Source organism: Cyrtonyx montezumae, unplaced genomic scaffold (assembly GCF_038088225.1).
Source record: "Cyrtonyx montezumae isolate F1298 unplaced genomic scaffold, pur_monq_1.0 scaffold_8, whole genome shotgun sequence".
Classification (NCBI taxonomy): domain Eukaryota; kingdom Metazoa; phylum Chordata; class Aves; order Galliformes; family Odontophoridae; genus Cyrtonyx; species Cyrtonyx montezumae.
The window spans coordinates 110,332,451-110,346,441 of NW_027072089.1; the positions used below are offsets into that span (position 1 = coordinate 110,332,451).

The 13,991-nt window shown below is 42.0% G+C and overlaps 1 protein-coding gene across 4 annotated transcripts in view; it reads right to left on the reverse strand.

The window, feature by feature from the left end:
- Positions 1 to 12,189, reverse strand: part of WIPF3 (WAS/WASL interacting protein family member 3) — a 33,717-nt gene extending 21,528 nt beyond the window's left edge. Inside the window, exons 1-2 of one of the 4 annotated variants that reach the window (XM_065751821.1) lie at positions 12,168 to 12,189; positions 1,430 to 1,626 (exon numbers count right to left, since the gene is read on the reverse strand). The gene's annotated coding sequence lies outside the window, so the exon portion shown is untranslated. Of the gene's footprint in view, positions 1 to 1,429; positions 1,627 to 3,402; positions 3,491 to 10,984; positions 11,128 to 11,549; positions 11,795 to 12,167 lie in introns of those variants that run through there. The other 3 variants (XM_065751823.1, XM_065751824.1, XM_065751822.1) reach the window with 3 other exon arrangements.
- Positions 12,190 to 13,991: the final 1,802 nt, after the last annotated feature.

Genomic DNA, 13,991 nt, shown 5'->3' on the forward strand with positions numbered 1-13,991 from the left:
GAGTGGTTAAGGGAAATGGGATTGTTCAGTTGGAAGAAGAGGCTCAGGGGAGACCTCACCACCCTCTACAACTGCCTGAAAGGAAGTTGTAGTGAGATGTGGGTAGTAAGAAGAGCGTAGCAAGGTGGGAGTCAGCCTCTTCTTCCAGATAACAGTGATAAGACAAGAGGGAATGGCCTCAAGTTGCACCAGGGGAGGTTCAGATTGGATATTAGGAAGAACTTCTTCTCAGAAAGAGTGATGAATGTTTGGAACAGGCTGTCCAGAGAAGCAGTGAAATCAGTGTCCCTGGAGGTGTTTAACAAAAGGGTAGATGCATTACTAAGGGACCTAGTTTAGTAGACAGTATTGGTGGCGTGTGATCTTAGAGCTCTTTTCCAACCTAAATGATTCTACGATTCAGAATTAGCTTACATTTGTAAAACCTCCCTCTCTCTATGAAAAAAAAATTAAAAATATCATAAGTAAACAGATTAAGGTAAACATGCTGGATGAACCATCTTCCTCCTTATTGCCACATTGCTACCCAAACTGCAAGAGTCAGGAAAGCTTATTTTAAATGTAGACATATTTTTCATACTTGGAAGGGTGGGGTCTGATCTATTCCTGAAGGACATAAATAAAAAGATAAAGTCATTTGAGTTTAAAAAGTTGGCAATAAGTAGAGGTGAGAAATCATGAGTGATTAACCTCAGTCGTTCAGGCCAAAAGTAATGTAAATCCTCCCTTCATTTCCATGTAATCAAACAGAATCAGACTCAACAATCTTAAAGTTTATTGCAAAAAAGGAAAACCTCCAGATCTATCTTTTCTAGTCCACCTCCCTGCCAAAGCAAGGTTGTACAATTTTACGGTGCTTTCTGAGGTCTAATTTTAGATGTCCCAAATAATGTAACTTGTATTATTTCCCTTGGGAAGTTCTTTCACAGTCAAATAACTCAGTTGAGATTGCCTGACACTCAGCCTAATTTCTGCTTCTCTTCATTTGATCCTGTTTGCACTCCACTGTAGGTAGCTCTACACTGTACTGAGCAGAAGTTTCTTCTACCTCTCAGTATGAGTTCTGTGTAACATTAGAATTTTAATTCAGAAGCACATTTGCAGATGCTTGTTATACTTTTCAGCTGTTTTGCTCCTTACGAGTCATCCCATCAGTCACTCAGCATTATTACTGTTCTCTGGTCTATAAATATTCTTGCACTATTTTTTTTTTTTTTGTCCTGGTAATGCAAATGCTAAAGCTGGTAATTTCAGGTGTCACAGACTGTTCTCTGCTTCTACTCACAGTACATGGTTGAATAACTGCTGGGTTTAAGAAAGACAGCAAATCCTGAAAGTACAACTCAAGCACCAAATTTCTGAAGTCCCAAAGTCATCAGTCAGATTTTCTCTTTGAAATGGAAGACAAGTCAGAGTAGACGAAGCTCACCTTAAGTCAAAGTCCTCCTGAGACCCCGGCACCATGAAGGGCAACAATGTGGTGTTTGGAGAGCTGCTGCCACCTGTGCTATCACACTAAAGCCCCACAGAACACCACAGGTCAGTCTGCAAGGACTGTACCAAAATACATCACTTGTCATAGAAGGGTGAGATGTGGAAGAGCCATAACTCCACTTCAGAGCAATGCTGAAAAGGAGAAAAGATAAGGGGAAAATCACAATTATTTCAATATATGTGGTATGCAACATTAAATTATTTCTAAATTAGCAGCTTTTTTTTTTTTTTTTTTTAATGGTTATAGCCTTTAGGTGGTGCAGTCATTACAACATAACAACACAGTTGGATGAAAATTCAACTCTTCTAATCAGTTTAGGAAAATAATTGCAAAACAACAGATTTACCACTACAGGATTTACAATCATTGCAACTGTGCATTCTGAGTTAGGTAGTTCAGATGCAGGGAAATTTACAGACTTCTGCACAATAATGAAAGCTAGGTTGGAGACTTCACTGATGTGTAGGAAAGTTGATCTAAAATATGGATCTTATTTTGTGGATTAAAAACTGAAGCATAAACGTGGACCACAAACCCTGCCTCTAAATTTTAGCCATCTACTACATAATCATATATGATTTCTCAACTATACTGTTCTGAATTCTGCCTTTTAAGTCCTTCTACTTCAACAGAAATCAAGAATATTTAAAATTACACAAGCGAAACAGCAGTTAATAAGCATCTGTTCAGCTTCCATGGTCTGTGAGATGAATTGTGCCCACACTTGTTCCTCTCAAACATCACTGAGGAACAGCTGAAATCCCTGGAACAAGTAATCCACAAATGGTTTAATTCCAGTGTAACACATGTAGAGGCAGAACAGGGAGGGAACAGAGAAGAGTGTATGTGTGCTACAGACAATTCTTCAGCTATCACTATTGTGGAACTGGAAATGACTTGGAAAAAGCTCCTGTGTGGGATGAACCACGTTAGATTTTAATTACAACTGAAGTCAAACCAAGTCACACCAAGTGCTACGCTTCTTCCTACTGTTTTCAGTGTGAATGACTTTGTGTTCAAAACAAAACTAAAAAAGAATCAAAGCAGAGCCTCCGAGTATCCTCATAGCCTCCATCCTCTGCAGAAATAAACCTGTCCACAAAATACTCATTGGATTCTGCAGTATTTGAGAGATTTAAGAGCTGCACAAAAGCATGAAACTCACAGTTTTCTTCTGCAGCTTCCCAGAAATGCAAGCCCTCCTATGTTTATATGCATACGCATTACTATAGTTATTTTAAGACATTCAGAGGTAAATTCCCATAGCTGAATAAAAAAACTTGAGTCTTTTACCATTTCCTAATGGACCACACCTTGGATTGTATGCAATTTATGAGAAAGTTCCACTCCTAATCTCCATTTACATCAATGCAACTGAAAGGAGAATCTGGCTTTTCCATTTCCATTGCAATGCACAAACCATGGGGCATCTTCCTCCACTCAATACCTGATGAAACACCCTTAGGAAGCATTTGCTCACATAGGGTTTGTGGAATTGTCTCAGAGTACACAACAGTATTTTGCATTTAAGCCAAGCAACGACCATAAATCCTCCTCAGGATGGAATATGACCAGGCACAATCCAAATAAGGGCTGCATCCACTTTTTTTTTCTTCCTAAAAAAAGCCTAAAACACAGTGCAACTCTTGTTCTGCCAGGAGGCTGATAACATTGCGACAAACCAGCCAGGGTCGACCTAGTGCAGATTAGAGGAATTTGAAGACGCCTTGCTTCCATGTGTGCTGTGGGCAGATATCTCTGCTGGGGTCCCCATGGTGCTGAGACTACAAATTAAAGTGCTGTGTCTTGACAAATCTTCCTTCAGAGGCAAAGCTGTGCATATGACTTCATATTCCCCGTACATGATTATTTTAGGGTGTAGTTTCCTGTGCTCTGTGGGGATCTACCATAGAAGAATGATTGCTGCAATGCTCCAGAATACAAGAATTTGCCATCCTCTTTAAATCAGGAGCAAGGGAACAGAACTATATATAAGAACAAAAAAATGAATTATGCTCACAGTATTACTAAGCCCAGGTTAAAGAGCTCAAAGAGACCAAGGTTGGTGAGAAGCAATTAGGACTGGCACTAAGACTTAACTTTACAAAGGAAGCAATTTATACAAAAGTTTCCTTTAAATGCACTGTATCATCCACACAAAGACAGGCCATATTTCACTGCCAGATTTATAAACAGTAGTGAATTTGACATACAGTCATTAGCGAAGTTAATCATTGGCCTAAGCTAAATAAAGAAAGTGCAGCTCAATTGAAGTTCAAGGTCAGTGCCACATTATAGAGGTGACTGGTTACTTTTATACTCTGAGTGTTTCAGTATGAACAGCACTAGAGACTTTTTAGTATGGACAACCTCATGTTCCAAGTTACACCTAGAAGTTCTGTGGTCTCTGCAGGGAAGCAAGCTGTATGCTTTCACATATTAATAACATATTAATCTACAATCACTTATATGCTATCAAGAGATTTGAAAGGTGCTCTTGTATAACAAATGATTTCCATGAAAGAAATTCCTACAGTTGTTTAATCGATTCTCCTATCAGAAAAAAGTTTTGCCTTCTAATTAACTAGCTAGCATTAGAATAAAGGGCAGCATTCATAATCTCACTTGTTTAAAAGATCTATTATACACATCTTGATAAATGTCTGCTTTCAAGTGCAAATCAAGTGAAAAGAATTCGCAAACGTGGATGCTAGAGGACTACAGGACTTAGGAAATCCACGTCTCAAATCAATCTAATTTTCATGTTCAACCATATGATCCTACAATCATCTAATCATTAAAGTTGGAAAAGACCATTAAGACCATTTAGTCCAACTACTGACTAATTCCCACCATGCCCACTAACCATGTCCCTCAGTGCCACATCTACACGGTTCTTGAACACCTCCAGGGATGGTGAATCCACCAGTTCCCTGGGCACCCTGTGCCAATGCATCACCACTCTTTCTGAAAATATTTTTTTTCTAATATCCAACCTGAACGTCCCCTGGCAGAACATAAAGCCATTACTTCTTATTCTATCACTAGTTACCTGGGAGAAGAGGCCAACTCCCACCTTGCCACAACCTCCTTTCAGGAAGATGTAGAGAGTGATGGGATCTCCCTTGAGCCTCCTCTTCTCCAGACTGAACAAACCCAGCTCCCTCGGTGGCTTCTCGTAAGACTTTTACTCCAGACCCTTCACAGCTTCATTGCCCTTCTCCAGAAAATCTGAAGGGCCCCAATATCTTTGTAGCTAGCAGCCCATAACTGAACACAGTACTTGAGCCTCACCAGTGCTGAGTACAGTGGGACAATCACCTCCATAGTCTCACTGACTACACTATTTCTGATTCAATCCAGGATTGGCCATCTGGGCACACTGCTGGCTCATGTTCGGCCAGATGTCAACTAATTACAACGGAACGTTTCATTCATAACACCTCCTGGACAATTCATTAAAGACCTTAAACATTCTTAAACATTCTCATTTTTTCACTTTGAAAATATAAGCTTACAGAGACCTGTAGGTATGTCGTATCAGATTGATCTCTATTAGTTTAAGAAACAGTCCAGTGCTTGCAGTGCAAGAAAAACAAAAGCAGCAGTGCAACGTGAGTCATTCCTCCCTACAAGACAGCATCAGTATCTTGGCTTGGAACTGGGCTCTGGTCACTCTGTGCTGTAAGGATAATTACCTTTAATAATGTAAAATGTGATTATCTCATCACCTGTGCGAATAAGCTTCCAGGAAAACTTCACCTCAGAGAGAGAATGGGAAGTTTTGATCCAGATTTTCAGTGAAGCTGTGGTTATCTCCTTCCCCTTCCAAACCCATTTTAATTGAAAAAAATGCTAGCGCTGATGTACTGACAAACTGAACTGCAACTTGTGAATGTACTTCCATGTTCTTCCTTTCCTGCTCTTGTTTGCCAATCCTGCTGAAACTGCTGCTTCATTTCAATGACACAATTGATAAATTCACCTTAGATGTTCCTCAAAGCAGGGAAAGGCTTCCATAAAATAAAAGGTATATAAACCCCTGTGTTACTAAAGAAGATGAACTACACTACGTTGCAAAAATTGTGTATTTCAAGTACTTGAACTAATTCAGTGGTCTGAAATAAAATGCAAAGTGTTTTTACAGCTTCTAAAGTGCTATAGCCAATGATTTATAAAATTATGTGCATAAAAATGTAATTACTCTCTGGTACAGAAATAATTTTTAAAGTCAACAGACAAAATGCATATCTCCACTGTCATCCATTCACTTAGGACAATGACTTCATTTTTTACAAGTTGTGAAGTCACTTGTAACTGTTAATTCCCTAGAGAGCTGTAGATAAGAGATGCTTCGATCTGCCAACCCAGTTCTGAATTCCTAGTCAAACAAAGTCCTCAAAGGAAGCAATCTCAGTTCTATTAAATTGAAGATTCAGCCCTTCAGTTCATTAAAGGACTTGAGTTACAATTCTTTGTTAAAAACATTGCATTCAGAGTGGACAATGCAATGGATATCTATACATATGTACAGAATAAGCAATGAACACTAGACATCCAAAAATAGCCAACTTGCTTTGTTGCCTGCTGAAGAAGGAAAGTAATTCAAGGGGATTAACTGTCAGCAGAAGATTATTTGAAATTGCACCATCACAGGAATAAAGGAACATGGTGTTTTTTCACAGTTTTCCTTCTCTGAACAAGCAGATTCATTTATAGAGCAAAAACCTGATGCCAGAATAAACTCTCATGAACACTTCCAGTGTAGCCATTATCTTCTACCATCACTGTAAGCAGGGACAAGAAGAGGACTCATTTAAATTAAGTTTGGTTTCAAGTTTTACACTGATTTGGGACTCCGACATTTACTTCTACTTGTGTGGATTTGGCCCTCTTCTCTCTTGTTTTCCTTTTGTGAAAATCCCTCTCCTTTCCTAGTGGTTTACTGGTATCTCCATTCCCCTCCACACTTCCACCCTTCTTTATCTTTGGTCCTTTCACCATTCACCTCCCCTGTTGCCTGCTGCTGATGCCTTCCAGACAAACTGAGACAATTTGTTTATAAGGTTGAGTTGTCTGCCTTGGAGAAAGAAACGTGGCACATATTACACAGGTAAATAACTCTTCATTGGCAATATCGAAAGTTCAGCACTGATTGCTAATACTGAGAAATACAGAGGAGATGCAGAAGAAGGCTGACCTGTCTGTGAAAGGGAAGTGTGATTTCTAGTGAAGAAATGCATCCTGACTAAGACAGGTAAGTCTTAATGCCAAATATGAAGACGTACCTGATAGTCTTGTACAAAATTGGAATAGAGGAAGAAAAAAATCAGGTAAAAAAGACTGGGTAGAGGAAAGCAGCAAAACAACTGAAGGATACACATTCTGCAGCTATACAGGGACTCTGCAGCTCCTGCTATAGCTTTCTTAAAAGCAAGCTCAGATATCCCTATTCATCTGCCAGTTAAGTCAATGTAGATTCATGATCATTTGATCCAAGTTTTTTTTTTTTTTTCTTTTTTTTTCCACAACCCACTTCTGTATAATCACCTTGCTAGATAGCTATTTCAAGGCTAAAAAAGATTGCCTTCTGCAGTAAGTGTCCTGTCAGGTCCCACACCTGTCACTCCCACAGTACACTACAGTCACCACCCCCTCTCTCAGTAGACCGATTTAGGAACTAATCCATCCCTTATTAATTTCTATGCTCAATTTTCCACTGTTGTCAGAAGAACTGATGTCAGTTCCTTAGGGCTTAATTCTGAAAACCCAAGCAAATAACAAGCTGAGGTAGCACAAGTAACATCCCCAAGTACGCTGAGCTGTTTGTGCTTGCACAACTGATCAGTCAAAGTGTCTTTCTGACCAAATCCTTGACAGAATTTGGCAGATGTTTTTGAAGTGATTCATGCATCCCCAAGAGGAGCAAATGCTCCTCCTGAAAACAAGTTGCTCAAAAATGCGCTGTTTTCCTCATATGAAAGCCTGGCTTGCCTTCCCTCCTCCTCGTGATTTTATCCATCTATTCAAAGAATCATAAAATCATTAAAGTTTAAAAAGACCCCTAAGATCATCAGATCCAACTGCTGACCCACCACCACCATGCTCACTAAACCAAGTCCCAAAGCACCACATTTACTATCCAACTAACACAGCAGATCCACAGACTCTGTACAGATGCTGCACTTTTTTCTTTTCTTCTTTAGCACATGATAAAGGCATAACTGACTTGGACAAAAGCCCCCAACCTGCCAGGGGTATTTTATATGCTGTCAGCAGTGCTGGCATATTAAATTTTCACTGCACAAAATGATACCAGCTTGGAAAGCAATAATAGAATACCTTACAAACACGAATATTCAAAAGAGGAATGGAAGATCCCAAGACCTCCATTGAGCTGCTGCCATACTCTGCCCTCCTCATTCTTCCTTTTTTTTGTTGTTATTTATAATGAAGAGAGTACATGATATACTAACTAGAAAAAAGCTAAATGGTACAACAGTCATTAACAGAGCTGCTTATAGTTAGTGAAAAGGACTGACACAAAGGGGTTACTATCTCTAAATCCATTCATTCACTTAGTTCTTCATTTGGAAGGAAGCATTTTCCTCTTATCTTATGAATCAAGCTGAAGATTGTAGTTTCCATCCAACTCTTTAATTTATGGAGACAGACACTGCAGTTGCCACAATGTTAGTGAAGAATACAGTGCATCCATTACATAAAAACTGCACGGCAGACACAGGGGGTAGTTTTCCTTAATGTCTGTATAAGCAGTGTCAAAACTGAGCAAATGTTTTCCTGCTGAACTTTTTGTTTTTCTGAGGTTAACGAATTTTATCTTGTAGAAACCTTCCATCGAGTTTTCCTACGTTTTTCACTCTGTATTATCACTCATACTGGAACTGCAACACAGCTATTTTGTTACTCTTCTCTGCGCAGCTGAACTACAATATCATACAATTACAGAATGGCTTAGGTTGGAAGGGATGCTGATGATCACCCAGTTCCAGCCCCCTGCCATGGGCAGGGCTGCCACTCACCATCTCAGGCTGCCCAGGGCCCCATCCAACCTGGCCTTGAACGCCTCCAGGGATGGGGCATTCACAACTTCCCTGTTCAGCCTGTGCCAGTGCCTCACCACTCTCTGAGTAAAATATTTCCTTCTAACATTCAACCTAAATCTCCCCTCTTTTATTTTAAGAACATTCTCCCTTGTCCTCCTACTACTAGACAATGTAAAAACTCAGCCTGCTTATAATTTCCCTTAAAGTACTAGAAAGCTGTAATGAGGTCTCCCCGGAGCCTGCTCCAAACTAAACAAGTCCAGCTCCCTCAACCTTCCCTTGTATGAGAGATGCTCCATCCCTCTGAGCATCTTCATGACCCTCCAACAGCTCTGCATCCTTCTTGAGCTGGGGGCCCCAGGCCTGGATGCTGTACTGCAGATAACACCGCTGACGTCACCATTCTCCTTGAGGAGGGCTGCAAGTCTCCTCTTAACACCGGTCAGCAGTGACACGGGGTCAGTGCAATGAAGAATCAGGTTTCCCATGATCTTATTCAAGGGAGAGCTATTTCTGGTAATCTAAAGGAAATCCATCTCAGCTGTTGTCTGAATTAGCAGGGCATGAAAACATGCTTTTCACATCCTTGTGAAAATTCTTTGGTTGTTTCAAATACTTTTATAGCAGCCCAAAGGTGTCTTTCTAGCTGTCGTGTATACTACTGAATGAGGTCACTTAACGATATTCAGAAGTCCACTTAAGGTGGACAAATTAAAAAATATACAAGTTGGTCCAAACATAAACAGTTGGTGGTAAAAAAGTACAAGTCCAGAGAAGCTGTGGGTCATCCATGCTTGAAGGCATTCAAGGCCAGGCTGGATGGGACCCTGGGCAGCCTGAGCTGGTGGGAGGCAGCTCTGCCCATGGCTGGGGATTGGAATTGGGTGATCTTTAAGGTCCCTTCCAACCCAAGTCATTTTGTGATTCTCTGATTCCGTGACATTCTATTTCCCTTTCTTATTTGGAAGCCCTGAGGACATCTCTCTGTTTGCAAACACAACACAGTTTACATCATTGGTCACCCTGGCTACAAAGGCACAGGACAATCCTGAAGCAGTCGCCAGAGATTAATAAGTAACTGTGAAGTCCCATTAAGGTTCTGCTCCTATCAGCTCATTTTCAGAAAGCTTCAGTCTTGCAAGGAGAGCACAGGCTAACTGAGGAAGATCTCTAAGATGTAACAGCAAGTACTGAAGACCTCTAGACTGAAGAATTTATTAGATATTACATTTCATTAATACATTTATTTAGCTATTAATTTTACATATGCTTTGGAATAAACTAGAAATCCGTAATAGATCACAACAGAGCCTGGCATCATTTTCCCAAAGCAATCACCTGCCTCATCATTTCATCTGACCTTCAAATGAATGGTGCCAAATACCTACTTAACAGTGTGCCTGATGCTCACCCACATCCAGGATCAATCAATTACAGAAGTCCAGGGGAAGAGAGATGAACTGATCTCGACCCATCTCACCTGCCTTTTGTTAACTAAACAGAACTAGTCCCAGCCATGGAGCAGAGAGATACAAAGCTCCCAGAGATTCTACTGGAAATCGTGCATCTCCCATAGGTAGGTTCAGACTAACAGAACACACAAAGAAGTTTGATGCCAATCCTTTCACTGCTCTGCTTCACTTTGGAGCTGGAAAAAGCTTAAAATATTAAACTTTGATTGATATTTTAGTATCATTTAACACATGCTAATTTAAAATATTAAATCACATGTAAGTTTGCTTTAACAATTTCAACATTTATCTCTTATAACGTGCAAATGCTCTTCTATTTGTTATGACTACCATACTCTTTCCAGTTCAAGGTCTTCTTTCCAGAGGACAATTAATTTTCCAAACTACTGACCTCATCACCCCCTCCAAAAAGTGACCCTTTTGAAGTACATGGAGCATCTATTAGCATAAATATGCTACGATCTGTCATTACGAGATATTCAACAAGCACTGCTGACTTTTATGGGATGGTTACTGCTATATTTTGATTTAAAGTTCAAAGAAAGGTACCTAAATACTTTGTGCAAATTCAAATTTTATAGTAGTCATAAGCACCTAGATAGCATGGCCCTTCCGGATGTATTGCAGTGTCTGAAATACTGCAAGACCTTTACATTTCAGTTTATCAATATTTCCTTTTGGAGGAGCCAGTAGAGATGGAGAGAGAAAAGAAAAAAAGCAGTTGCTTTGTATTATACTACATAATTTGATAAACGTAGCTTATGTTGCTCTTTCCAGCGCACAGTCAGAACTCCAAGTGCAAGTCCAACATTCTCAGGAATAGATGTTGTTTTTTGCTCTGTACCTACCCTCACATGACCAAAGTATGAATCTCATGACTCTAACTCACATTCTGGCATCATCTACAGCAAAACACCCAAGGCACTGTCAGTGAAACAACACACACTTACGCAATCCTTTAAGCATCCTACACTGAGCTTCTTCTACATGGAAGCTGGTAACTGACAGCAAAGCAGGCTGCATCCTTCCTCCTCAGGCTGGGCAGTCCCACAGCTGTGGGCAGCAGCAGTGTTCGCACCGCCCGCGCATTCCAGCCAGGACTGCTTGGGTCACAGGGCCACACAGGAGCAGGATCTGCAGGCACACACCCGAGTGTCCCAGATCAGACTGCTCTGAGCGAGCCTGGGTTCATCTTCTTCCCCGTGGCTTGTTTTTGAGTAAAAGGAAAGCAAACTGAAGATTTAAACAATGATGGCAGAAACGCTTGCACGGTGTTAAATGACCATGAGCTTGTGCTGGATACAGAGCCATGGAAACTGAAAGCACTGACTGCACCAGGGGCAGTTCAGCACATCATGCAGCACACACAGTAACAACCATCTCTGACAGCACAATTCCAGCACTGTCTTGCTGTCTGAATCAGCAGAAGCACTCAGAAACTTTAGTCCATAAATCCAGACCGTCCCAAGTCTGTTCTGTGTTGAAATCACCAACCCTTATTCTACACATCCTTACCTATTCTTCCAAAGCAGACTTTGCTGCCTTTCAGCCCTCTCACTTCACAGTGTTCTGTCCCAATCCCAACACACAGCCCATTGGCCTGGGTGCATCCTTCCCATCCCAAATCCCACCTGGGGCCACGCTGGCTCCTGCATCCCTCCATTTCCCCTTCCATCCTTCCCCACATTCCCAGTGCAATAGGTACACACCAGCACTTAACACACCGCACTGCTTACGGTTACACAGATTCCACTTTCCTATTCCAGAGAAAAAAAGTTCTTCCTGCACGCGAACAGCCCGTTTGAGGGCGATAAACAAACAGCGCAGCACAGCAACGGCCCCGCAGCTCACACGCAGCCGTGCTCTCCCCATCCACAGCCCTCACCTCATCCCGCCCGCTGGGGCACCCCGACCCCGACCCTCCCCGGCCCCTCAGCCGCCCGCCGGCTCTAAGTTTGCCCGTGGAGCCGTCCCGGCCCCTCAGAGCCGGGGCAGCCGCGTCGCTTTTCACGGCCCCCGGTCCTCCCGGTGAGCTCCGGCTGCCGCCCGGCCCCGGTACCGACCCCTTCGCCGGCGCCTCCCCGCCGGCCGTGCTGGGAGCGGCGGGAAGCCCTCGCCTCCCTCGGCGCCCACCTGCTCGCGGTGCCGGTGCCGGTGCCGGGACGGAGCGCCGCGCTCCTCCCCGAGCAGAGGGCGCCAGGTACGGCGCCTGCCCGCCTCCCCTCAGGGGAGCGGGGGTTGGTCGGGAGGCGGAGGAAGGAGGTGCGTGTGGGGAGGGAAATCTGAAGTCCGGAGGGGAGTGAAGCTCATCGCAATCGTCAGGAGGGAGCGTGCAAACACATAACTGAATATTAAGGAGTGCCTGAATACACGCGGTTTATATAGGCTCACCTTTTTCACAGTGCTTTTGGATAGCGTCCTTCCCTTCTGTTGTGTCAGCTGCGCCACTTAGTTGGTGTCAACTGCAAACTTGATGAGCGTGCACTGAATCCCATCGTCTACGCCACTGATAAAGATGTTAGAGTACTGGGCCCAGGACTCTTGGGGGACACCACTCATCACCAGCCTCCACCTGAACATAAAGTTGCCGACCACAACCCTCTAGCTGTGGCCTTCCAACCAATTCCTTACCCACTAAATAGTCCATCCTTCAAACCAATATCACTCCAGTTATAGATATGATACAAGACCATGTCAGAGGCCTTGCAGAAGTCCAGAGTTGAGAACTTGATTTATTATTTTGAAAATATCTTCCTGACCGCTTGTCCAAACAACTTCCAGTCCTGAGTATCTGTCCCAGTTGTTTCTACAGTGGTCAGGGAGTTCTAAACCCATTTCTGTTGGCCTCTAGTTTCAACTTAAAAGCACGAAGCAAAGCCAAGAGGACCATAGGTAATGAGCTAGAAAAATCTAAGCATTTACTTCAAAAAGTAAACAAATATATATATTCCAAATTTGCAAATAGTTTTGTGCCAGTGTGCAAGAGCATTATATTGCTCATTAGCCTGGAGATCAGTTTTCTGAGCTTTTGACACCCTCCTTATTCATGCAGTTTAATCTCAGTATTTGTTTTTAGATTACTAATGCTGGAAAGGACTTTCACCTCTTGGTTTAGATCAGAAGTGGATTTCAGGGGAACAAGCTGCAAGAAACACACCAAAAAGCTGATGACTTCTGTTCCTACGACTTTGCTGTCCAGTTCCTAAATCCCATTACTTCCCATCTAGGCCCAACTAGTGGCAACTGCGTTTGTACTGTTCAGCAGTGACCATTTCTACCCGTGCAGTTGCATTCAGCTACTAATATCTTTATGCACTGGTCTAATCTGAAACAGCTTTACCCATGGACACCATTCATGTGCATTTATTACACTGAAGTATGCAGTGAGGTATGTAATACTTGCCACCAGGCTAGTGGTAGCAAGTTACAGGAAACCGCGGCACATTACATTTTATTTGAAGAGCCCTTCAGGGCTGCATGCCAAGGGGTTGTAAAAGTCTCCTCTTTCTGTTTCATCTTTGAGGGGCATAGGCAGAAATTGTAGAAGTGCTCACTTCCCAGTACTGTATCCAAACGCACTCTTGAAGTGAGCTGTGCTACTCCTGCAAGAGGCCAGACTTATATCCAAGCTGTTTTGTGAAAGCTAGTGTGAAGAAACCCAGTTAAAGCAAATGAAAAAGAACGTATATCACTCCACAGAAGAACCCTCTCATACTTATTTTTTTTTCTCAATACTAGATTATAATGATTATTAATAAATATATAAATGATTATTTATTTAAAAATACCTTTCTACACCAATAATATGTTTATGACACTGTTATCTTCAAGACTTCCTGATAATTCCACACAAGAAAAAAGAACACTTGCAATAAGTCAAATAGTTTAGGAGGAGATGAAGAGTATCCCATGCAAGGGAAGAAGAATGACTCTTCTATTTGGCATGATGGTTAAATT